The sequence below is a fragment of the Rhinolophus sinicus genome, chromosome 16 (assembly GCF_057876585.1).
Source record: "Rhinolophus sinicus isolate RSI-liver-muscle chromosome 16, RSI-T2T, whole genome shotgun sequence".
Lineage (NCBI taxonomy): Eukaryota > Metazoa > Chordata > Mammalia > Chiroptera > Rhinolophidae > Rhinolophus > Rhinolophus sinicus.
Window position 1 is genome coordinate 11,903,993 of NC_142516.1, and position 26,814 is coordinate 11,930,806.

The 26,814-nt window shown below is 52.4% G+C and overlaps 1 protein-coding gene across 3 annotated transcripts in view; it reads right to left on the reverse strand.

The window, feature by feature from the left end:
* Positions 1-26,814, reverse strand: part of DAB2IP (DAB2 interacting protein) — a 183,842-nt gene that overhangs the window by 134,112 nt on the left and 22,916 nt on the right. Inside the window, exon 1 of one of the 3 annotated variants that reach the window (XM_074330951.2) lies at positions 26,604-26,801. The exons of the other annotated variants lie outside the window; for them this stretch is intronic. The gene's annotated coding sequence lies outside the window, so the exon portion shown is untranslated. Of the gene's footprint in view, positions 1-26,603; positions 26,802-26,814 lie in introns of those variants that run through there. 3 annotated transcript variants of the gene reach the window in all.

The window sequence follows — 26,814 nt, forward strand, 5'->3', positions numbered from 1 at the left end:
TCAAATGGGACCTTCCCGCTCAGAGTGCCGGCCCTGCAGGGTTGCTCAGGCTGGGTCGTCAAGGCTTTGCAAGTTGGCTGGGCCTAGATGCACTTCCTATTGTCTTGCCTTCACGCACAAGTGCCGTGTGTTGAGCCAGCCTCCAGCCCTGTGCCCCATTCTCTCTGCTTTTATGCACCCTTTCCTTCCCAAGGCCTGGCTTAAAGTACCCTCACGGGAAGTCCTGCTTGATGGCCTACCATGACCACCATCCCCATCAGGGCTTCTCTCTCCTCCACTGTATCTGTTCTCCCACATCCTAAACTTTCTCCCAGGCGTCCTTCTGCCCTGCATGCGGGCAGGGCATCTGCACAGCTAACCCAATTCTCCCTCACTCCATGTCCGAGCAAGTCTGCAGGAGTCCGCGCCGAACCTATGGCCAGAGAGATGGGGGCTCCAATGGGTTCTACCGCCAGCTAGTTGAGGCCTTTCACAAGTTTGCTCTAGAATTTGATGTTCCCCTTGGTCAAATAAGGATGGAACCTGCTTTCTCCTGGGCCATCAGAGACTGAAGTGAGTTTGTGGGTTTGAAAGAGCTTGGAAAACGCTGAACTGCTGGGCTACATCGGAATTATTTGTAGGCACTGAATTACTGCCATCCGATGAGTGGCCTAAAGGCCTCCTTGACCCTACAGGTCTGCTGGCTCTCTTTCTCCACCTGCTGACCTCCAGTGGCATTTACTGCCCATGTCCAGCCAGCTCCACACCAAGGCCGGCACTCCACACCAGTCACCCACCACCAACTGCCCCGACAGAGAGAGAGAGAGACTGACACACCTGGGGCCCCACAGGCCTGGCCAGGGGCATGAAGGCACCTCTGAGGCACAACCAACCCAGCCCATATGGTGGGGGTGGGGGTGAGGGTGGGGGAACAGCTTCTTCCCAGCCTAGCTGGGGCTGGGGGCCACACCTGGGGCCCAGAGGTAGCCCCAGAAAGGACTCTCCCCAACAGACCAACTGGGCCGTCCGCTGCCTTCTCCTGTTCCACTATCCACTGCCTTTCCAGGCCCGCCCCTGAGCCCGGACCACCAGAACTCATCCTCTTCTCTGATGGACGGAGCGGGCTACCCAGTAACACCTCCCAGAACTGCTCTTTCCAGAGAAAGTTCTCCCCCAGCCCCCAGCATCCAGCACCTCTTCCCTTCTCTGGTGGCGATGAATTTCACCCCAACTGCCCACCCAGCCTCAGACCTACAGGTCACCCCTTCCAAACTGCTCACAGAAGCGGCAGTTGCCCAGGCTTATGCTAGGATGGGGTGGGGTGGGGGGCTCCTGTGTACACTTTGGGGACAATTTCACCTCCCTCCAAAGACCTGCAGAATCGGAAGGCTTTAACCAGCCTCAGGAAAAAAAAGAATAAAGACTTGAGAAATGTCGGAACTGAGTGAGTAAAGACAGAGCCGCTGTAGCAAGCCGGAACTGCCTCTTGTGCCCCCTCCTGTTCTCATCTCCTTTGCCTACTCTACTGATGGTTCAAGAGCCCAGGATGCCCAGAGATGGCACTGGGAAGCCAAGCCATTCAGCTCCCACACTAAAGTGCATGGGAGACACTTCCCAGGAGCTGACATTTGAAAACTCATACAAGCACTGGCTCAGTCATGGGAGGGACACTGTGTAGGCCCCCGGGGCCTCCGACACAGTCCCGTCCTCAGGGAGCTGACAGTCTGGTGGAACACATGAACTCCCACAGGAACCCACCAACAAGGGCCAAGGCAGAGGAAGCATAAGGAAGCGAGTAACTGGGCAATGGGACATCAAGGAAGGCTTCACAGAGGAGGTGGCATCGAGGCCAGGCCTTTGGGTAGGAGTCCAACAGGCAGAGAGTGTCAGGGCAGGGAGGGAACCCACTGAGGATTAGAAGCAGCCTGAGAACCACAGAGAGATTTAACTTGACTTCCCTTTTCCCAATGCCAGGTGGTTAGATGAGGGTTTGGGCTTAGAGGACACTGGCCCTGTGTCCAATTAGTTGGGCCTCTTCAGCCAGGCAGGTGATAAATCCCCCAAGATGGCCCAAAAAGAGGCACTTTCCAAGCTGGTTCCTGAGACCATACCCTGGGGCAATGTCTGTTCTGGTCATTGTCACGGGGCAGTGGCCTGAGAGTGCCAAAGAGGGATAGACCATGCCAGGTCTTACAAGCCCTGAAGAAAAGAGTCTCCTCGAGTTCCCTAAACAGCCCATTCCGGGATTTCACGCCACCCCACGGTCCGCCAGGAAGTTCTTCTCCCTATCTAACCTACATCTCTCTTGCTGAAATGTACACCCACCTTGCTTTGGAGACACAGGAATTACAAAGCACAGAAGCTGAAAAGCCTCACCAGGCTCTCTGTTTGCAGCAGAGGTGGGAGTGGGGGTGGGTCAGTAGGCACAGACGCCACCCCAGGCTCTGAAAGAGAGGACAAGGCCCCTTTGTGTGCATGATTAATTTATAGGCCTGGGGAGGGCTGAGCTAGCGGGAATATCCTCTCTCTGGGCCTCCGAGGCTTCCCTGACCCAATTTAGAAGCTGCGTTATTGTGTTGTTCGTGTCAAACCTTCCCGATGAGGTCTGTATTCCCAGCGTGCTCATGAATTTTCCGGGGGTTTAATAGTGTACAATCTGAGAACGATTTATTAAGAAGATTAAACCCCCCAAATATGCTTCCACATGCTGTACAAAACACGGCAAATTTATTCTCTGGCGTCAGTGGGCTCCCACTGCCCAGAGCAGCACGATCACTCAGCAGAATTAAAGCTGGAATCCTTTGACCTGGAAGGGAGGAAAGCCACATGAGGTGTGAGAGCCACAGTCACGGACCAGGGTGAGTGTGGAAAAGTACAAATGAAATTCCAGGACCCCAAGGCTCAGTCCCAGTGTGCGCAGAGCCCATGTTTAAAGACCCTACCTTCCTCCTCCGCCCCCAACCTTGCCCAGGGCGTCTCTGCTCAGCAAGGGCTCCAGGCTCACAGCAGGACACTGGTCTAGACATTTCCTGCTCTGAGACTTGGCAAACAAGAGGAGCTCCTGATGCCACTCTCTCTGAGCGCGCCTCTGAGATCTGAAACCTCAGACTTGGCTTTTCTTCACCCTGCAGCCCCTCCCGTCTGATCTGTCCCCAGGTCTGTCTGTTTTACTACTGGTGAGGAAACAGTCATAGCTCTGGAGCGTCTCACCCTTATTCTGTGCCAGGCACTGTGCTGAGCTTTAAATGCGTCGTCTCATTTCTCACTCACAATAACCCTGCCAGGCAGGTGCTCCTACCACCGTGTGTCTCACATGAGGAAAGGAACTTTACAGAGTAGAATCGACATGCCCGAGGCCGTGCAGCTAATAACCCATATAGCTGGGATTCAAACCCTGATGTTCAGACTCCAGCACCTGAGGTCTCATGGATCTTCCACCTCATTCCGTGGCTGGGACGACTCTCCTTTGTGGTCCCATGAGGACCCTCAGTTTGGGCTCAGTTTAGGTCGCCAAGTCCCCTATTGGATGATTGCTCAGTCTCCCTGCTGGCTAGCCAGCCTCTAGCCACATCTCCTGCCAACAGCTCTCTACCCAGCAGCCAGAGGGACTATTCTGGAAGCCAAACCTCAGCACCTATCACTCCACTGGAGAACCTTACCGTGACTCCCTGGGCTGACAGCACAAGGTCCAAGCTTCTTTGCCTTGCATTCCCGGCTCCCACTCCCATCCTCCCTCTGCTGTCTCTCCCATCACCTCCTCCACGTTCATAGCACGTGCCCCCACGTCTGGTCTCCATGCTGGTGCCTGGGCCTGACATGCTTTTCGCCGTGTCTCTTACTTCATAGTTCTCAAGGCCCAAATCCAATAACACTTTCTCCACGAAGCCATCTAAGAATCAGGTCCCTGCAGTAGATGTGACTTTTCCCTCCTTGGAATCCTGACAGCACAGGGCTCAGTGGCCCCTTGGACAGTTGCATATGTATAGATCTGCCCCCGCCCCACACCCCCACCCAGCCGAGGAGCCCCCAGGCCCAGCACACAGCTGGGTACATGGAGCAGGCGGGTTCAGTGTAGACATCAGTCCACTGACGACAGGACAGACATCTTGACCCTGTGAGTGAGGGGAGGCAAGATTGGCCTGTGTGCCCAGCCTGTGAGTTTCTTACAATTTTGGTGCCACAGACCCCGTGACTTCCAGTAAGGCCTCAGACCGCAACTCAGAAAAAAAAAGAAGAAATGTTTTTAAACGCATAAAATAAAATTCTAAAGATTACAAAGGAAACCAATTACATTGAAATATGGTTATCAAAATATTTTTAAAAACACTCATTGCAGTATATGTGCTTCTCTATTAACGCCCTAAATAACAAGATCGTTTTAATAACTACTGTAATTTTGAAGTCTGATGAACAAAAGCATTATTTCAACATAGTCACAAAACTATACTATGTATGACATGACAGTTTCTGTGGTTTCTGTGATTTCTACGAAATCATAAAACAGCTAATGCCACTGTGGTTTGTCACCTACATTGTGTTTGAAAATATTACAATTTGTTGTTGTAATTAGAGGTAAATGAAAATAAAGGTGGGATTTGTTTTGCCTGTCCAAGTTTAAGGAAACTCTGGATTTCATCTAAAGTCCCCTGAGGTTCTTGGTTAAGACCCTCTAGCTTAGAGGAGGGGGCTTAAGGAAAAAGAGCGGGTGTGTCCTGGAGCCCAGATTCTGGCTGTGTTCTGCCTGGCATATTTCTAACCTCCTAGGTGCCTCTGTGTCCACCCACTTGTCTCAGTCAGATCACGGAGGAACCAAACCCCATGCCCACAGGCTGGTTGCTCCAGCTTATCCCGAAGCCCCTCAGTGGAGTAGGCTTGGCAGAGCCCCATGGAGAATGACCCCTTGGAGCCACTGTGCCCCAGACAGCCAAGCTCAGGGCCTCAGGGTCCCTGGCTGCCTCCCAGGGAATTTGTTTTATGTCCCGTAAGAGCAGGGCTGACAGGTGATAAATTGCCAAGGAAGGCTGAAATGGGCTCAGACTCTCTGCCTGGCGCCTGCCCAGCCACCCTGCTGTACCCATCACTGCCCTCTCAGGAGGGATGAAAACATCATTAATTCCCAGGAAAGAAATGGCGCCATGAGGATGTGCCCAAAGGCTGCTCGATCATCTCTGGCCACATTTTCTAAGTGTAGCACCAAGCCTGGCGGCCAGCTGTCAATCCTCACATCCCTCTGTCACCAGCAGGCTGGCCTCTCCTCTTCCCACATCCCCCACAGCCACCTTTCAACCTGGGTCCTGCCCCCAAAGACTTCTGACCTATCCACTGTTCCTGAAGGGATTCCTTTTTATAAACAGAGCCCCCAAATAGTGCTCCCCAGATGGGGGTGGGACCTGGGAAATCAACACTATACCTTTGTTGCCTTCACCAGCATGAGTGCATCACCTCTGAACTCCACGCAGGAAGTGTCTCTGGCCACACTGGATGCCACTATCGTCTCTAGTCATCATCCCACGCCACCTGACTGAATCACCTGTATGGTACACCATACCAGTTACCTTGTACAGGTCTGTGCTACCACTGTCTAAGCTAGAGCTCAGGCAACCCTCCAGCCAACGTGTGAGCAAAGCACTACTATCCCGTTTTACAGACACGGTAACTGAGGCTCAGAGAGGTTAAGTGGCTAGTCCAAGGAAGCAAACTGACAGAGTCAGGGTTTGAGTTCAGTGTCTGCTTCCAGATCTCTCCATTAGCATCTTTTTAGCCCCCGAGTGCTCCCCCCTGCAACCATAGGTGGCCAGAGTCTCTATAAGGAGGTTTGCAAGGCACTTCCATGTATCCCTCCCTCTCTTTCCTGCCTCTGCTCAGAGCCCAGAGACTCATCTCCAAACTCCTGCTGTCCCCAGTACCACCTCCTCCAGGAAGCCTTTCCTGACTGACCACCCTGTGCAGAGTCAGAAGTTTTCCAGTGCCTCCTGGCCCTTAACAGAAGCACCACGGATGACCACTAGCCCTGCCTGTGGGTAGGAGCTGAATGAGTCTTTTCCTCATCACTCCCACCACCACACCCCCAGCCAGACCCAGACACCCCACAGGGGCTCTTCCAAGATGAAAGACGAGGAGAATCGTGCTGGCAGATGAAGGAGTGAGCCCATGGCTCAATGCTTGTGCCAACCTTTCAGCAGAGGAAGATTTGCTCACATGCAGGCAGGGGGCAGCTGCCCCAGGATCACTGAATGGGGTCCCACCTGACCAGACAACCAGATTGGCTAGGAATTGGCATTGCATGGGCCAAAAGAACAAAGTCTGCAGATGCACTGGACCTGCACATTACTCCAGAAGAACACAGAGAAGCGCCAGACGAGTTCAAGGCCATAGCAAAACCATGACTTCTGCTCCGAGCTCACAGCAGGAATCACAGCAGTGCCATTCCCGGCAACAACCACTTTCCTAATAAACGTGCTTTCTCAGGACAGAGGGATGCTGGCACCTGAGCCTGGTGAGGCCCACAGAGGATCCCCTGAAACACTGTATGGGCCTCAGACACCCCCTGAGTGTGGCTAACTCGAGCACCACACCCTCAATTGCAGAAAACTCTATACAGCAAATAGAAATAGCCAGGAAGAGGTCCATGTCTGACTAGGGAAGCCTTTCCAAAATATCTTAGTGAACGAAAAAAAAAAGTTGCAGCATAAATGATTTTTTTTTAATTGTTGAACAGATTCATAGATTTTTCTAAGGATCTATAGCTATACGAGAGCACAAAAGAACACTGAGAAAAGCACACTCTAAATGTCTCCTGAGGGTCCCCCAGGCTGAGTCCTGCCCCTTGGAGCCCGTGCAAACCCTACCTCAGCCGGAAGCCAGCCCAGCTCTCGATACTGGAGAAGTTCATGACCATGTGCTTCATCATCCGCAGGAGGCAGGAGTGGAAACTGCCACAACCTTTGAGCCTCCTCAGCAGCGTCTATCAGAAATTAAAATCCATAAAATGTCCATTCTAAATTCATATATTCTCCTTCGGCATTCTATCCCTCAGATAAACTCTCACACGCATGCAAGAACAGACGTACAAGCATGCTTACGCATCCGTTTGCAGCAGCAGCAGCAAAAAAAAAACCAAAAAAAACCAAACTGTAAACATTACTTATGTCCATCCCTGGGGGCTTAGCTGAATAAATTACGGTCCCCTCTGAAAATGGAATCCTGGTGGCCGTCTGCAGTGTGAGGTGGACATGCGAGGACTGACACGGTGCACTGCAAGGTGACAATGCAGGGTACCCGCCCCTGGATGGACAGGTCCCTGAAGCACGGAAACAGGTTCTCGCATATTCTTCCAAAAATAAACAGTGGTTACGGTGGGAGGAGAGAGAGAGAGAGAGAGAGACTGTGTGGACTGTGTGAGTGTGTGTGTGTGTGTTGAGTGGGGGGCAAGAAAGGGGACAGGTTTCATTTCCACTTTACACCCTATGGTAACGTTTGGTTTGATTTTAAATCATGGACTATACTGTTTTTATATATTAGAAAACAGATCGCAGTGGGGGGTGTTGGTAGTGGCAGAGGCTGTGCACGTGGGGGGCAGGAAGTATATGGGCACTGTCTGTACTTGCTGCTCAGTTTTGCTGGGAACCTAAAACTGCTCTAAAACAGAAAGCCTATTTTTCATTAAAAAAAAAAAAAAAAAAAAAAAAAAAAAACAGATGAAAAGCCTTTAGGAATTAAAAACACACATAACTTTATCCTCCAGAGTCAGAATGCTCCAGGTTGCATCTCCCTGTGCCTTTCTCATTCTCAGGCAAGTCCTAAGTTTCATCCTGCCTCCCCCGTGGGGTGGGGCAGAAAGGTGGAGCCACCCAACTAAAGCTCAAACTGGGCGCCCCCGTGGAGGTCCCAGCTTTGCACCTCTGCTCACAGTATTTCACCTCCCTAGAATGCCTCTGTACTTTCATGTACCTATTCAGATATCACCCTTCCTGAATGCCCATTCCAGGTACCCTCACCCCCCTGAAATGCAGGCTCTCTGAGGACAGTCTGTCCCAAATATTTCTTTGTAGCCTCCAGGGTTGGCCAGTGCCTGGCACAGAGCAAGGGCTCATTAAACATGTACCAAGTCAATGGATGCCCTACTGAACACATTAACATTTCTAAAAGCCCGAGCACTGTCTGAACATCTCTCTGGGGCCACTCAATTTGCCTTGAATTATGATGCCACCTGCCATTAGCAGCAGTGAACTCCTCAGAGGGGTTCCCGGGCCCACATACCCCCCATGCACGCCCCAGTCCTGTCGCTCATCCAGCCCAGGAATCACAAAAGCAAATGCCAGCGTGAGCCAGGAAGGGAAGAGAATGCGCGAAGTAGGCAGGCCAGACTACAGGGAATGTGCTCACCCCAGAGCTCCGGGGTGCTACTGGAAAGCAGGCCCAGAATGTCCGGATGATCCAACTTCCAGAGCAGCTACCAGATTTTAACGTAAAAAACCACCTGACTATTAAATGCAGGTAACTAATTCACATCTTAAAACAAACAAACAAACACCATACAGGTTAAATCACATAGGGCTGCAGGCCAGATTCAGCCCAGCCCCCTGCCTCTGGTGGCTTCAGGGAACAGCAGCTCAGAATTCAGAGGAGCCATAAGTAAAAAAGAAACCAAAAGGCAAAATGCTCTCCTTGATCCTGCCGTCCCTTCAGCCCTAATAGCCCCAGAGCCCACACCCAAACCTTAGCGCCACAGGGGACTCAGAGAGCAGCAGTTCTGCCCAGGCTGTTGGAGGGATGCTCGGCAGTCATAAGGGAGAGAACCCAGGACCCAGGAAAGGGCCATAGCCTGTAAAGGCTCACTCTTATTGTGACAAACAGGGACAGCTAAGCCTGGAGGAGGTGAGGGATGCAGACCCATCACGGAAGGGCTGTGTGTCAAAGGCTCTTCTCCCTCAGCCTCCCAACCATGCCTTTGATGGGCAGGAGGAAATGATGAGCCTCAGAACTGCCCAGGACGGCCTGGTACAGAGAGAGGCACACTCTTCTCCAACCCACTAAGTCCCCAGATGACAGAAATTAACCCTTATGGAGCATTTAGTACATGCCTGGCACCATGCTGAAGACTTCAAATAAGTTCCTGTCATTTCACATTCTCAACAATCCCGGAAGGTCATTATTATCAGCTCCCCATTTTACAGAGGAGTAAACTGAGGCTCAGAGACGTGACCTGACGTGTCCAAAGTCACCTAGTAAGTGATGCAGCCTGGATTTGGCTGTAGGCAGTCTCTTCCAGCGCTCTCAGCAGCCTCTGTAGCCTGCTCCGGGACACCTTCCTTCCTGCTGTCCAGAAACCTCAGTGATTACTGCAGTGTGCCAGGTGCCAACCCATCCTGGGGCCACCAGGAACAACCCGCTCCTGCTCAGGGCAGCATAGCTGGGAACCGTGGACTCTGCCTGGAAGAGCTGCTTCAGGGAGGATGGGACCCTGAGCCAGAGCCAAAAGGGGAGGAGGATCAGGATGAGAGGTGCAGGGGTGAGCAGTGGGCTGGCTGCACCAGGAGGGAGCCCAAGGCACCCCCAAACTTTGAGGCTGGGGTCTGGGAACTATAGTTCAGACAGAACCAGTTGGGCTTGGCCCAAGGCAGGTGAGAGAACAGGCAGATGGTTTCTCTCCTGAGAGAATACGCAAATATGGGGGGAAAGGAAAGAGACAGGTAAAGACCATTTAAAAGCTTAAAGTTTAAAACCTACACTTGGGGTTCCCCAGTCCCCAAGAGGTGGAAACCTCTTGCCCGCGGTAAAGATCCACAGGTCTGACACTAGCACCCTAGTTGTTATACTGGGGTGGCGGTCACTCAGACCTAGGGTGATATTATGAGCTGAAATGTGTTCCCCTAAAACACATGTGTGAAGGTCCCAATCCCCAGTCCCTCAGAATGTAACTGTATTTGGAAATAAGGTCTTTAAAGAGGTGATTAAGTTAAAGAGGCCTTTAGGGTGGGGCCTAGTCCAATCTGACCGTGTCCTTATAAGAAGAGGAAATTGGACTCACAGAGGACACCAGGTGCCCACGTGTGCAGAGGCAGCAAGAGGATGGCCTTCTATAGGCCTCAGAGGAAACCAACCCTGCTAACACCTTGACCTTGGACTTCCAACCTCCACAACTGTGAGAAAATCAATTGTTATTGTTTAAACCACCCAGTCAGTGGTATTCTGTTATGGCCAGTGTCGCTGAAGAGCAGTGAGGATGGGGAAGGGGATGTGAGCAGGGGCCCACGTCTGGGCTACCGGTGACTGTAAGAGCAGTGAGAGCTGGGAGCAATGCGAACCACTCCGTGCTAAATTACAAACCACACGTGCCTTGGCTGCTGAGAGAGCACACACAGGACAGAGTCCAGTCAGAAGCATCCTGCAGTCACACACGACACAGGATGGCAGCCTGGCTCTGGATGTAGCAGGGAGGCTGGGACAATGGACAGACAGACTTGTGGCTCTCTACAAGGACCCCTCTGATCTTCCCCTTTCCCCCAAGCAGCCACTGTCCTCACCCCAAGAGAGCACCCAGGAGTCAAAGTAAGTCAAGGCCCGGTGGCCTTGGCAATAGCACTTATCCCCGCCCCTTCCCCATATACCCCATAGGACCTGTCAACCTCTTGGACAAACCTGTCCCAAGCTGACTGTGAGACAATCTCTTCCAAGGAGCCAAGCGACTGTGAGGTTTCCTCTTCCCTGGGGGTGGGGGGTGGGGTGCTAGTGGTATTTTTAAGCTATTAACAATTGACATCTGTTAATTATTAGTTTGTCCACGTCTGTTTTGTTCTTACCCACACCATTGCTCAATCCACCAGCAGCCCTGGTCCTGAGAAGTGGAAATATTACCTCCTAACAGAGAGGTGGGGAAGCAGAGGCACACCCCCACGGCAGGCAGTGGGGGGCTGGCAGTCACTAGGCCCCACGCATCTAACAAAACCCAGGTGGCCTTCTGGATACTACATTATAAGGAGCAGAGCAAGCTCTGTGCCAGGTCCTGGGGGTCCCCATCCTGGCCCCCCTCAAGCCCCACACTCCTGAGGCACCCACTTTGTCCCTGGAGAGGCAGCCCTCCTAGCCAGGCCAGCTCCTTCTCTTACAGACCCCACATATTTCCCCAGCAAACAAGCTACAAATGTTATAGATTCTACGGGCAGAACATTCCACAGGAGCCAAGGGAAGGGTAAGTAGCACAAATAGCCATGCTATTCTGGGTGGAGGCAAGGGGCTAGACTGCATGGCACGGACACCTGTATCTCCTCTGGCTTTGTGAATCTGATCACACAAGGGTAGGATCTTGACAGGCAGGCACAAGACTGAGAGGACAGCATTCCAGGCAGGGGCACCTTGAGAACAAAGGTATGACAACAGGGCAGGTGGGAGGCCATGGAGCATTCAGCTGGCTGAGCTCCTGGGTGCAGACAAAGGAGCTGTGGGCAAGGAGGCTTCTACCAGAGTCTAGAGGACGCTGAAAATTAACCTGAGATGCCCAGACTATACCCTGGAGAAAATAGGGAGCCCCTCAAGACCACCGATCATAGGAGTGACCCACAGACCGAGGTTTAGAGCACCCCGCTGGGGCAGGGTGGAGAGGGATGGGGAACTAGGCAACATGACGGAAAGCTGTGGCTGGGTTATCCCCAGTGGACAGCGGGTGCAGGGATGGAGGCAGGAGTCAGTGTCAAAGGGGAACTACCAGTCTTGCATGCAGGAGGAAGGAAGGAGAAGAGGGCGAGCACCAGACTGGGGCTGCCTGGCCCAGGGCTGGCTAGCGGAGCCTTCGCCTGAAAGAGGGAACTCAGGGTGGGGGGAGGAATGATCAGGGTGGGAGGAAGTGGCTTTAGGAAAAGGAGTTTCATGTTGGACCAGTTGATGTGCCTTTAGAGCACCAATGAAAAGCACTTCTCCCTCTGGAACTCAAGAGAGAGGGTTAGGAATAATGGGAGTTGGCTCAGGGGTCATTGACACCTTGGGCATGAATGGGGCTCCCAGGTGAGAGCCAGTAGGTGAGAAGAGGAGGCCCCCGGGGCAGACCCTTGGAGAACAGGAGGCATCCACAGAGAAGCATGCAAGGGGCCAAGAGGGTATGGAGTCTCGGAAGACAAGAGTCAGGATATTGGAGAGCTGATGACCACCCTGGGCATGCTAGTGGAGGCCCTGAGCAGTAATGATATTATAATCATCACAGATCCCATCTGTTGAGTTCCTTTTACATGCCAGGCCTGTAGAGACCTGACCTGTCTCATCTACTTCACTAACACCTCCAAAATCCACTGGGGTGAGCATTGTGATCCCATTTTACAGATGGGAAGGTCAGCAAAGAGTAGCTCAGTCGTCAGCTAGTCAAGTCTGGTCCTGAACCCAGTGGAACTTCAGAGGCCACACATACTTCTATTACTATGTGGAGTGAGGGGAAGGTCAGCGTTTGCTGGCCAGTCAGTGGCCCATATTTTCAACAGGGAAGGGATTCCTAGGAGCCAGAAGGTGAACAGGTAGAAGCAGACAACTATTCTTCCAGCTGGGAAGAGTGGAGGTTGGTTCTGGCAAGTTCCTCTAGTCGTTGACCCCAGGCAGCGGAGTGGGAGCCGCCCATCTGAACGGAAGGATCTCGAAGGCTGTAGAAGGGGGCCAGAGCCCGGAAGGACCTTTAGTTCTTGTTTTGCCTTAAGGATCCAAACTTGGAAAACAATGACAGCTAAAAGGGATTCGATGACTACAATTTTTGACTATTGCTAAGTTTAGCACTCAGGGTGGGATAGGCACAATGACATATGATACGCAAACCCGGACTTCCACTACCAGCCCAATGTTGTATCCTGGTTCCCTGTTTAACTCCTCTAATTCCACATTTCCAAATAATAACAACGATAAAACATTTCCAAATAATAACAAGGAGGACTTAAAGATGAATGAAGATTCCCATTCAGTACCTTAGGACCTAACACCTAAACTAGAAAGGGCAATGTCTAAGCCAAAGGAATCAATTACTAATGGTGGAATTTCCGGCACCAGAGTTAGTTTGCAGAAGCTCCTGAAATCATACCAGTTCTCCATCTGCACTAAAACAGTGCTTGGCACATGGCAGGCACTCAATAAATATGTGTTGACTCTAGATCGGAGACAATCTGACACGTGGTAGGCACTCAGTAAAAATGTACCCCTCTAGTCAGGGCCTGTGCAGCTCCCGATTACATAGTCAAAGGACAGGAAGGCCTCCCTGGAGCCTCGGAGAACCAGAAGACACACCCTCCAATAATCTCACCCCTTCATCACATCCCACAACATTATAATTTATCCATCAGTTCTATGGGATAGTATTACACACCCCCACCACGCCTGGGACCAAGGCTCGCGCACATATCACTAAGCACATATTTCTGCTGGGCCAAGCTGTGACTTCAGATCCTTCTCAGTGCCCAGTGTCTGCTTCGTTTTGCCTGTAGGAGATAATGTGTGTGCCACCTGGATGCTGTGCCTCCAATGTAAATTCCTCCTGTGGAGAAAAATGTTTCTAGAGAAATACATTGAATTTACCAACCATTTGTGACCTGGATATCATGTGTGTATGGGTCTTTTGTTTTTGTCTGCGTTTGCTACTCCTTCTTCTGGGGCCAGCATCCCAATATTCCTTGGAAACCCCTTTCCCCACTCCCAGTTCAGTGGAGAAACAGCTTAGAATTGGGGGGAAGTGGGAAGAGAGACAGATATATTCTAACTAACTTATTGGCCTCCTAAGTTCTTTAGATACGTGATGTCATAAAATCCTTTTAGCTTTGGCCAGCTTGAGGGGGTATTTTTGCCTCTTATACCTGCAAGAACCCCAGCTAAACCCCGTGTAAGTACGGATTTGGGTACTGAGGGGTGATCCCAAGGTGACAAAGTGTCCCTGTCTTTCACGAGCTTCCCAGTTTAGGAGGTGGTTAAGCACAGACTCAAGTAAGCATTCACAGTGCCTGCTCCAGTGAAGAGCTGTGATGGAACCAGAAAAAGCACCCCCGCCCCTGAGTGCCCCCCTTCCTCTACCGGGCAGCTGATGATCTCCCAATGCCCCACTAGAGCCCACCGAGGTCCTGGACCAGAAGTCGGGAAACTAGATATGAGGTGGTAACTTGGACAGATCACCCTGGGCCTCAACTTCCTCATCTGTAAAATGGGGATGAAAATGCTACATGACACCCAGACAGAAGGTTGTGGAAAGGAGTTCAATGTACAGACCTCACAGGGATGGGTGGTCATCAGACAAAGGATAGGCCACCTCTGGGGCAGACCCAAACCTGTGCCCCTTGGGTCTGGAGAGGGAGGGCTGGAGGTAGTGAGGCGAAGGCAGACTCCACTGCACCACGTTGCCTCCTCCAGACAAACCCCAGATGAGAGAGACCTGAGGAACGTTCTAATCCAAGCTTTTCCTCCCATGTCCAGAGCATTCACTCATTTGAAATTGGGCCTTCTCCGAACATTTGCTGGGGGAGGGGCATTTGGCGGAGGAAATCCCCCACACTGCCTTTTTATCCACTGAGTAGATCAACCTTCCAGTGTCATCGGGCCTCCCCATGCTGAGGTCCTCCCTTCATGCTGTTGTCCACATCCCCATTAAGCCAGACACCCTACCCTGCCCTTCCTCCCAGGGGACAGAGGAGTTCCAGGTGGCAGGGTCCAGAGCCAGAGGAAAGGTCAGGCCGATTTGCAGCAGCTACTCTCCCTCAAGGAGTCACCGCTGCCTCCCTGGCCCTCTGGGAGGCCAGAGGGTGAGGGCCAGGGTCAGGGTCGGGCTGGGGCCAATGCCCAGGACTGACCTGCCTGTGGCGAGGGGCGTCCAAACCCATCAGACCTGACGCCTCCCTTTCAGCTTTTCATTTCCTACAGCAAACCTGCCCCAGTTACAGAGACAGGCAAGTTCCCATGCAGCCCACGCACCTTCAAGCCAAGAGGGAGAAAATTCAAAGGTAAGAAAGACATTAATTCAGTCACTGCCCCACCCCCACCATCACCATCACCAGCAGTGCTGTTGGCTGCCAACACCTTGGAAGATGCCTCTGTGGGCATCCCTCTGCCTCTGCACCAGCACTCGCTCTTAAAACAGCATTCAGTTCTGAATTACCAAAATCAATTACTCCAAGAAGGAACTCAGGCAGACAGGCGCTAGAATAAAGACAGCAGATAATTCCCACCGTCAGGTAATTGCTCCCTTGAGAATTTCAGATAATAAAAGAGGAATCTTAAAAGAGAGCATTTTCCCCCAGAAAGGAAGGGAAGACTGTGCATTGCTGAGCAGAAGGCTCCTCTCTTCCTTGCTGTCTTCTCTCCCCTTCCTTGGCTGTACCCCTGCAGCACTAACCTACAGTAGGGTGACAGGAAGCCACGGGGATCAGGGTAGGAAACAGGTGGCCCTGGGGACAGTGCTGGGTTCTCAGAGGACATTTGACGCTCATGTCTCTCCTTGGCAGGGATACAGACAGGGCTCTTGTTGCACGTAGGCTCCGGCACACAGATTGGCAGCTAATCTCTCTATTCCACGTGTCCATCTCATATCCTCATAGGCCAAAAGCTGTTTGAGAGCAGTTCCTTGGCTGTCACTCCCAGCCCCTCCTCATCACCTGGCCTCGGGCATCCACATAAAGGACCTGTCGATTGATCCAGGAGGTGATGGAGGGGCACACAGGTTTACCAGGGTCCAGTTACTGAGCCCTCTGGGCCTTGGTTTCCTTGATGTAAAATGGGAGATAGCATCGAAATATTATGTAGATGTCACAATGCCTCATCCCCAAGAATGTCACAAAGCCTTGTCAATAGGTATTCCAAGAATAAAGTATCCCATGGTCAGGGGTTTGGAGAGTTCTGGGGTAAACAAAGGTCAGCAGGTTTCTTCACTGCAGGACTTCTCAGAGCCTTTAAAATTGCTCACGTGGATTGGTACTATACAAAGGGGCACAAAGTATGCAGCCTTTTCCAAAATTCCTTTTCTACAACGCTGCTCACCAGACTGCCATTGCATGGAACATACTTGGGCCGACAATGGCTACAGACATGAGGCATAACAAGAATGTAAAGGCATTTAAAGGGGACGATTGGGGGCTACAGGAAAACTTCATGGACGGCACAGTGCTTGAAATAATTCTGAAGGAAAAAGGAGGGGCAAAGACAGGGTAGGGGACATACCACACAGAGAGGACGGCCCAAGCAGGAGCCAGGCGGGAGCACCCTGGGTATGCTGGTCCTGGTTGTTAGTGGAGAGAAGTTGGTGAGGCTACAAAGTCAGGCTGGGAGGGTCTTGGGGAAAAGAAGAAGGTGAGGGGTTTTTTTAAGATCCCTGAGCAAAAATAATGGCTTACTTGTAGGAGTACTTAGCATGTGCTGGCACTGTGCAAATCCCAGTTCCTACAACACTCCTGGGAAGCAGGTGCCATTGTAGCCATCGTTTTAGGGCCAAGGACAAGTTAAGTGGCTGCGTTATCCACACAGTGACTGAGTGGCAGGGCAGGGATTGGCAGCTCCCAGCATATCAACGTCAGAACCATGTCCTTAACCACTGCACTTCCCTGCCCAGAACCCAGTGCCAGCAACACCATCAAGGCGTGGAGAAGAGCTGAGACTCCTCGCCGTGGGAAGCCTTCTCCCTCCACGGGGATTGATTCACACTCCATCGGCCAGTCCGCCCCCAGTACAGACAGAAATCATTCGTTCCAAATATGTTAAAGGAGTCTGCAACCACCCCCTCCTGGAACGGACAGGAACGTGCCAAAACAGCAAGTTGGCACCGACAGACATGTGGCCAAACCCATCAATATCCTCGACAAGATTTATGCTTCCCAAGCACGTGGCCCACTGCTTGATTTATGGGGCCTGTGGAGCTATTCTAAGAGGGAGCAGACCGCTCCAGGCGAGGGAGGCCTCGTCCTCACCAAATATTTCAATAATCATCTCAATCACAGTAAAGAAAGCACCGGGCCACTTCCTGCTCTTGCTCAGGGGAGGGGGAGGGGGGAGAAAGGAAGTGAAATTGTTTGCCTTAATTCAATCAGGTAATTAACTAGACAATACAAACAGAAATTCCAGCAAGGATAAAAATACTTAAAATCCCTGTCCTGCTTGGGGAGGAGGATGTCAACAACAGGAACCCAGTGTCAGAGGGGAGAAGGGAGGGCGGAGAGGTGTGTCCCCGAGCTAAAAACAACAGTGCCGGCCACGGTTTATAATGATGGGCACTGACCCTGTGCCAGCTCTGTGATAAGCACTTTCTATGCATTACCTCACTTACGCCTCAAAACAACGCGATGAGGTAGGTGTCACTATTATCCTCATTTGACACAGGAGGAAACTGAACTCAGGCAGTGAAATGACTTGCCAGAGGGCACACCATGGAAGTGACAACTAAGTGAGGACTCATCTCTGAATTCAAAGTGTTTCTTCATCCACACCCCTCTGTTCCCTCTCCACAGGCATGCCAGAGATAAAGGGGCTCTAGCGATGTTCCTGTCTAAATGGGGAAACTGAGGCAGGGCTGGACACCTCTCCCTCGCCCCCAAGCATCCTGACTGCCAGGCCTGGAGCCTCCTCCCAGCTGACCTGGCTGCAGGGTTGCCATAGAGAAGCAGGCAAGATTGGGAGAAGTGATTTTACAATCCTGTCTGCAGAAACCTGGGCAGCTGTCCTCCTGGGGCAGGCTCCAGCCCCACGGCCTCCAGGAAGCCCCTGCCCTCTGCCTTCTTGCCCTCCCCACACACCAACCTGTGGCCTGACAAACACTGTGCAAGCTTTCTCCCTAAGGGTGGACCCTGGAGGTTCTCAGGAAGGAGGGAGGCGCTGAACCTCACACCCCACCTTCACCGGGCAGGCCTGCTTCAACAAACACTCACCCTTGTGACTTAGACGGCAGAAGCCAGCTCTAGTGGAAAGTGAATGACAACCAAAAGGTAAACTGCCATTCAAGCGCCTTAAAGAAATATTTCCCTCTATTATCTCCTTTCTCTATGCACCACTGTCGCTCGCTTCAAAACCATATTTGAAAACCTTTTGGTTTGGCTAATTTGAGCCACTGCGCATCTTTACAAGAGAAGTAGTTCATATAAGTCTCTTTAATTCAGGCGTTTCTATACCCAGAACTTCCGTCACCAGAGGCCTGCTTAATCACACCTCATTTCTCCGCATTTATGCTTTCACAGGAGTCAGCCCAGCAGCTGACGGCAGAGGAGGCAATGACCGACCCCCGGAGCTGTGGAGCGGGGAAGACTTTCATTCAAACTCGAGCTCTGCCCCTTCCCAGCTGGGTGACCTTAGGCAAGTCACTTCTCTCTGGGCCTCGGTTTCCTCATCTGTAAAATGGACATGATAACAGGACCTCGAAGATCTGGTGTGGGATTCAAATGGGCTAATTCTTTGAAAATCTTGAGCCCAGTGCCTGACCCATGGAAAGTACTCAAAAAATGTGAGCTGCTAGCAGTTGTTATTACAGCCCAGAGAGGGTCTGCACCTTGCTCAGGGTCCCAGAGCCAGTGCGAGGCAGAGCAGGCACTAACACCAGGTTCTGGCCGCTGGTCCAAGCTCTTGCTCGGCACAGAGCCACTCTCCTGGGAATCTGTGAGATGGTAACGCCCAGGGGCTTATCATGGCCCAGCAGCTTCCCCAGGCCTGCAGTACACAGGCCAAGTACAAAGTCCCATCCAGCAGGTTTGTTTTTCTTACACACACACACACACACACACATACACACACACACACACACACACACACACACACACACACACACACACAAAATCGACAAGTGCCTCAGAGTGAAAGTTCCCAAACCTTGGCGTCCTCCCCCATCCAGAGGTGAGTAGTGATGTCATCCCTGTGACTAAGCCGACGCCCGCCGACGCCAAGAGACCTCTCTGGGAACCCGCAGGCTTGGCGCTGCTGGCTTCCAGCCCCAGGAGGAGCCAGGGCTGCAAAACTGGGATTCTCACACAGTTGGGAGGCCCTGCTCCTGGAGCCCAGAAAGGAACAGAGTGGCCCTGTTCCAAAGCAGGGTGGTGAGGTAGCCGAAGACCAGGATGGAGCTGGAGACCTGGGTTTGAGTCCCAGCTTTGCCATGAACCTCTTGTGAGTTTTAGGGAAACCCAGACCTCTGTCTACCCATCTCTAAAATGGGTGGATTATAGATTTCTAATGGTCTGTCCAGCCCAGATCTGGTTTAGCCCCAGTCCTGCCCACCAGGGGCCTCTGGGCTAACTGGGGAAGGAGCAAAGAGCTAATAAAGATATAGATTAGAGGACAACGGGCATTAAAATGTGCAGAAGGGGAGGCCAGTGTTGCTGGAGTGGTTGGTGCCGGCTGCCTGGAGGAGCCAGGGCCGGATCAGCGATCCTAATGGGAGGGGGGTGGAGCTGGGAGCAAGGAGCCCAGTGTCGGAGGCACTAGGGCAGCCTGCAAAGGCTTCAGGGTGAATCAGGCCAGAAGAGGAGAAGAGCCTTTCCCCAGAACTTAGCTACCGCCTCCTCCCTTCCGCTGAATTCCTCCCATAATGGGGAAGATAGATAGACAGACAACCAGGAAAACCTAGATTCAAAAATAGAAAAAACCAAGAAACCCAGATATAGACTTTGCCCAGAACTGGCTCCTCCCAGAACCCAGAGGCAGAAGAAAATGGGGTCCTTCCTCTTCTGTGGTGCTGGGTTCCCAAAGGAGAGGCGTGGTTGGACGGGGTGGCTTCTGAGGATTTTTAAAAACATGCTCTACCTAACACCGTAAAACGACACCTGTAGCAAAGCCGGGCTGTAGGGGTGGAGGGCACCCCATTGCAGTGCACTGTTGATAAAGCAGGGAGCTGCTGAGCTCTGGAATCCTCAATGGCTCCCCGTTGCCTACAGCCTCATGTTCACTGTCCTTATTATGGCATTTAGGTCCTCGATTGAAGGTCCTGATGGTACTTTCCTGCTTCACTTCCATCACTTCCCCACCTCCTGCTTACAGCCTCTAGCTGTTCCCTTACCCCATCATGAACCTTTGTGTCCTGGGGCCTTAACCCATCCTTCAGTCCTTAGTCTCTCACTGTCCTTGCTGCTTTGCTTAATAATCTACCCCTGTGTTTCAACCAACCCCCAACCCCCTTTCCTGTAACCTGTCAACTTTAGACTTGAATTAGGCTCTCCGCAAGAGTAAAGAACGCAGACATAGGGGCTGGGGGACAGACCTAGGTCCTGCCACCAAATTTTGGGTACAGCCTCAAGAGAGGAACTGGACACACACTTCCACGAGCTCCTTTACGAAGTGGGCAGTGCAACTTCTACCTACGTCAGTGGCTGCTGAGCCACTCTGAGATAATGGAGCCAAGGGCTCTGCACAGCCTCAAGTGAGACACGAACTTGGGGATGGCTATTTTTAACTCCCCACATCCTGGCCAGAAACAAATCCGTCACACACCCTGGAGATCCCTATCAGGGGGGCTGGCAGAGACTTTTGGGAATTCTCTCCTCTCGGAAGCAGCGCCAGCATTGATGGCTTTCCCTCTGCCGGGAAAGGCTTACAAGGGCTTGCTCTGGCCAGAGCCAGCTTCCATTATGCCTGGCAGGGCCCTCACTGCCCCTGTCAAACAGCCATTTCCTGGTTGGACTAGTTGTCACATATTCTCCAGCCGGTAACAGCCAGACAGGGTCACCAAAGATGCTGAGAAGCGCCATTCATTCATTGACTTGTTTACCTCACACTCCTGCGTGTCTCCCGCTGCGGAGGTGGGACCTACTGCAGGGTCAAGCAGAGGGGCCAACCATGAGGCACCTGTGTTAGGATGCCCAGTCTAGGGGCAGAGTCAGGGGTGGAGACAGATAAACTGACAGAGCAAAAATGAGTGGGACAGTCAATAACAAAGGCATCATGGAGGCTATGAGGCTCCAAGAGGCCCTGCCAGCCTCCAACTGGGCAAGGGATTTGGGTGGCATCTGAATGTAAAGCCAATCCATCATCAGTCTCATTCGTTTTCCTCCAGCATCCCCAGCAACCCTCGGAACTTACTTCAAGATGGGTCTCTAATAAGTAGCAGTCACCGTAACCCATAGGGAGATGGGAGCTTCCTACTTCAGGGCAGAGAGCTCCTGCCTGGTGCCTGGCCCCCCTGTGCGGGTGTTGACTAAACTCATAAGGACATTGCCCATTCTCCCTGGTCCCACCTCGCCTACCTGCCACTGCCTGAGTTCACGCTCATCAAATGATGGGAGCGGGGAAAATGACTCCAGTACAAGATTTTCACAGAAAAAAAAGCCTCACTCTGAATGGGGCCATCAACATGGAGCGAGCCCTGCCCCCTCGGAGCCCCGATGGGGCGCGATGAGCACCACACCTCGAGTAAGGGAAGCCAGTGCAAGTCCTGGGCGGCCTCTTTCTGGCTGTGTGAGCTGAGCCGAGCATCTCCTCGCTCAGAGCCTCGGTTTCCTCGGCAGAAAGTCACGTGGGCACCGAGAGAAGGACTTCATTAAACAAGGCCCTCGCGTGAAAGCACTTTACAAACCCAGAGGTTTTATAGAAATGTTTCGTATTTTAGCATAAATTCTTTGTCCTCATTTTTGCTCTTTCTCTTTTGGCCTCTGGGACTCAATGACCCTCTCTGAACTCAGAGACAGTTTCCCTGGAGATTCTGGCCACAAATAACTGTGCAGCCCTAGGAAAGTCATGTGATCCCTTGGTGCCTATGGGGCCACATCTGTGGGACCCCACACCATCCCAGTGACCCCCAAGACCCTTCATAAGTATTTTGCAAACTCTCTCATGAATTCTAAGGAATCAGGTGGGTTTGGGCTAGCTCATTTGGGCCCTGAAGTTCAGCCTGCAGTCAGGAACTGACGCCGTGCTCTTTTCAGAGCTGCTTCCAGGCTGCTCTGTCTTTGATGGCACAAAGCCATAACAGATTTTTTTAAAAGCAGATCAAGAGCGATCCAGAGGAGGCAGGAAAGTCTTTTTTCACACCAAAGGCATCTCTCTGTCCCTCCCTCTCCTGGAGCCAGCCTGGCCTGGAGGACCCCCCACCTGTTTGCCTTGGAAAGCAGGGTATAGGAAAAATGCTCTGAGGTAGGAGCAGAAAAAACAAGCCCAGTCACAAGCCAGCCCAACTCTACAAGGCTTTCTGAGCCCCCTTCAGCTCCCATCCACAACCCCCGTTATCCCCAAAATCACCTCCTGCAGTATTCCTAGACCAAGAAGGGCCCTTGCCCGGCCCCACCCACTTTTTGCACACTGAGAGGAGAGGTAAGGCCAAGGCCTTGCCTCTAGAAGTTCAGAGCCCATCTTGGAGACAGGGAAGCTACTGATGAACTGTAAGGCAAGGTGGCTGATAAGAGCTACAGGCCAGGACCGTGCAGGGGGACAGCTCACCCTTAGGAGGGTGACGAGACCAAGTAGAAGTGACATTTGTGCCAGACCCAGAGGGTCAGGAAGAATTTGGGCAATGAAGCAGTGGCCAAGAGAGAAGGGCATCCAGGAGTCACAGGCAGAGACCAGGAGAAGAGGGAGAAGAGGGAGGCAGGGAGAAAAGTTAAGTGGGTACGGGGCCCTCATCACCAAGCCAGTGAACACGGGTTTGATAACATGGGTTGGTAAAAGGGAGCCAACCCCAGGGAGGGAGGAAGAGACGTGATGGAGGGGGAACTGAGGGCAGATGGCTGGCAGAGGCTGCGTTACCAGGGCCTGCTTTAGGAGGCCAGGCTACCGGGGGCCCGCCCTGGGCATGGAGAGCAGACAACTGGATCCCCTGGGCCAGCTGCTCGGCTCCAGGGAGAAGTTACCGCCATCCCGGCACAGACACCATTTGGGAGGGGCCAGGCTTGAGAAAGGCTGGGGATGCCCACGGGAGAGATACATGGTGGCTCAGGAGGGAGATAAAAAACTATTCCACACCCTCTTCGTCTCTTGGATAAGGGTATTCTGGGTTGAGGGGGGGCTCAGCTGGGTTGGTCTCAGACGCCATGCTCCCCTTCAGCTCCTATCCACAACCCTCAGTCATCTCCACCATCACCTCCTGCAGTGTTCAGAAGACAAAATACTGTAATTCTGAGGCGAGCAACCTCACCCCACCCTAGGCTGCCTCCTGCTGCCCCCCTCCAAGCTCCCTCAGCTTGTTGGACACTGAGCCCCCCAAAGCCTTTCTGACTGGTTTTATAACAAGCCCCAGTGCAGTACCCTCCAACCCAACCCAACAACTCACTCAGATCCAGAGCCCATCATGGACCCCACCCCCGGAAATGCAGGAAAAAGGGCAACCTGTGAATGTCAACGTTGGAAAGAATCTCAGCAATCTAACTAAACGCCTTCCCTACTCCCCTTTACAGACAAGAAAACTGAAGTTTTAAGAGCTGACCAGCCCTGCCCAGGATCACATGGCCCAGGGGTGGCCCAGTCAGAACCCAGGTTTTCAAGGTTCCAGGCAAGGGCTCTGGCACCAAAGCCACGGCCAGGTGGGGCAGAGGAACAGTGAGGTTGGGATGCGGTGCAGAAAGGCCTATGCTTATTGTCAAGGGACCTTGGTTCGAGTTAGAAATTTGCCACCCTCTCCATGCACACTGACACGAGAGCTTTGGACATGTCACTGCAGCTTCCGCACTCCAGTGACTTCTTCCATAAAACGGGTGTTGGATAAGTCTGCGCTTTCTGCAGGAGCAAACAGGATCCAGGTGGGACAAGGGCTCTGCACAGCAGAGCTAGGAGATCAGGTCTGGGATGGTACGGAGGCCTAGGCAGGCGATTCCTTTCCCCTCATCCTCCCAGCAGCCAGCCCCACCCAGCCAGCCTCAGGTCACGCTTTTCCCCAGAGCTGCCCACGGACCAACAGAGCAGCCTCCAAAGGGAAGGAAGGATAGATTTCTACTGGATTTTACAACTCAGATGCACACATGGCAGACCCACCCCTGTCCCCTCCCCAAAAAATTGAGGTACAGCACCTCCTGTCTGAGAGGTCAGAGGCCATCACAGAACCATGGAGGGGGAAGGGAGGTGTGAGGGGTCCTGCCCACCTGTCCTGAGTCCCTACTACCCTGGCTGAGAAATCTGAGCACAAGGGCCTCATCCAGAGTGTACCCATCCTTCTAGAAGCACAGGTCAGAGGCCTTGAGTAGTGGGGAGTGAGCAGTGCCCCCCAGGAGCCACAGTTTGCTGCCATGCACATCCACTTGTGGCAGGAGAGGCCTCAGCTGGGCACCTCTATCCTCCAAGCGGCTGCCCCATAATGCCTGCCAGCCACCCAGGAGGCTTCCAGTAGCACCCCACCAGTGGCCGTAACATCATGACCATTTTACAACTGGGTGAAAGAAAGCCCCAGAAAGGAAAAGTAACCAGCTCAAGAGAGGGAAGCCAAGACTTGAATTTAGATCTCTTGGACCCATGTCCTATATTCTATTCCTAGGGGGATTTTAGAGCTATGGTTCTCAAACTGTGGTGTACATGAGAATGGCCTGGGCAGTTTTCAAAAGTGCAGATTCCTAGGTCTGGAGTAGAGGTGAGGAATTCTGCATTTCAACAAGTGCCCAAGTGATTGTGATAAAAGTACCATCAGCACACATCTCTCACACACACACACACACACACACACACACACACACACACGCACACCCCCATGGGAACCCAGGACAAAAGTAACGATTAGAAGCTTGGGCTCTAAAGGCAGATACTAGGTTTAGAATGTACCCCAGCTCCTTAAAGGTTATATGACTTTGGGTAAATCTCTTAACTTCCCTAAACCTGTTTCTTCATATGCAAAATGAGGATAAGAAAATAACTTCATGGGGTTGTCTCAAGGATGCAAGGAAATAATATGTGTAAAGCCCTCAGCACAGGACCTGGCATATAATAAACACTCAATAAATGGTGCTACGATCATTGCGAAACCCAGTTCAGTGTGTTAAATGCCTAAAGGAAGGAAAAGAATGCCAGGCACTGGGGGACTGCAGTGGATAATTGAGCCAGTAAGAGGTGCCTGCAGGGTTGTACTAGAACCAACCAGTGGATAGAAGTAACAGGCGCACAGATTTCCGCTCCAAACAGGAAGAATTTTTTAACAAAGTGGAGTTGCCCAATCATGAAGCCAGCTGCCTGGTGGGCTGTCACTAGAGGATCCCAGAGAAAAAAAAAGACTAGTTGTTTACCAGGTAAGGAAGATTGGGGAGGGGGTGGCCTGGATAACCTTGAAGGTTACTTGGGGCCAGTTTCTGCAGGTCAGCCCCTTTCCCTGTCATGCTGGTTAATTAGTACATTTGCATTTCCCTGATATTTACAGGGAACCTTTACTTCCAAGCATCCAAAAGGGATGAGGAGAGATCAGTGGTAGACAGAAAGCCTATACCTTATGAATAGTTCATGACAAGGAGGGAGACGGAGGGGCTGTCTTAAATCTGAGGTCTACAGATTATGCCTCGGAGCGTATGTGCATCTGTGCACTTTTCTCAAAAGGGTTTGTTGAGAGTGGTAGGTCCATACCAACTTTTGACCAAAGGGGAAACTGAGGCACAAACGGGCTGGGTCCCTCAGGCAGCAAGAGGGCCCACTCTCTAGGATGCAGACTGGCAGCCCAAGGCTGTTGTCTTATGAGCCAGATGCTTTCCATGCCTTACTCTCAAAAGCCTCACTAGATCCCCCTGGGGTGGGACCCTTGAGCTCAGAGAGGTTAGAAAACCTGCGCAAGGACACACAGCTAGTGAGCAGTGGAGCTGAGGTTTGAACCCAGGTTCTCTGGGCTCCAGAGCCGGTGTCTGGTTTTTACCTCTCAGGTGTTTTGTCCTAGGTCAAGAAAAGATTGAAAGGAGTTTGGCTTTGACATTGAGGGGAAATGTTAAAGAGGATGGTCCTCGTAGGTGACAAGCTATCTACTCATCCACCCTCAGTCAAAATTAAATTCTAGTCAAAATTAATTCCCCCCTTAAATAGCAGAAGGGGGCGGGGAAGAGGAGCATAGTTTCTATATGACTCAAGCCAGAAACCTCAAAAATATGGGCCGCTCAGAAACCAGAAAACTTTTCCCACAATCATTCCCACTAGGCAGGGAATTGGGACCTGGATGGAAGGCTTTGGTGCCTATTGCCACTCTGCCTAGCTCAAGGTGTTTTCATGGAGGGCAGGGTTCAAGGAAGCCCAGGAAACCAAAAGGAGACCTCACTCGACTCCGCCCCCTCCCCGAAAATTGAGGAGTAGCAACGGGTTTAACAAAACAACACCCCAAACCAGGGTGCCCTGGGGTGCCTGACTCTGGGCTGAGAGGAGTGGCTATCCAATCACCAACCCCTCAGAGTGGGCTGGGGAGGATTTGAAGTTTTGGGAAACCACTGGAAGCGTTGGAGTTGGGAGGCTGGAGATCCCCCCCACCAACCCTCAGCTGGCTGCGGGCCCCGCTAGGTGTGCCTTCCTTGTAACACCCACAGCGATTCTCCCCCAAGGACCCAGAGATACAGGCAGGGCGCACAGGAAAGTTTCAAGGGTCAATACACCAGGTAGACACCCTGGTGGCACCGGGGCTGTAACGTAGAAGGTGTGAGTAAAGCAAAGTCGCGGCCCACTCCCCTGTCCTGTACCCCCAGTATCTCCTACCAGGCCCTCCAGACCCTCTCCAACCCTAGATCCCTCTGGGACCGCTGCAAGCCCCCGGGCCCACTTCATCTTGATCTTACCTCTACCCGCCAGCGGGGCCGCTCGGCGCTGCCATCCCACAGGCGCCGGAGCCGGCCCAGGGCCAGGGTCACGAGGCAGTGGGATCGCGGGGTCGCCAGGTGGCAGGAAAGTTTCCGTAGCTCCAGCCAGGCGGAGCACAGCAGAACGGGCCAAGCAGGCGGCGGGCCGGGCAGGAGTGCGCTCTGGCCAGCTCCGCGCCTCCTCCTGCTC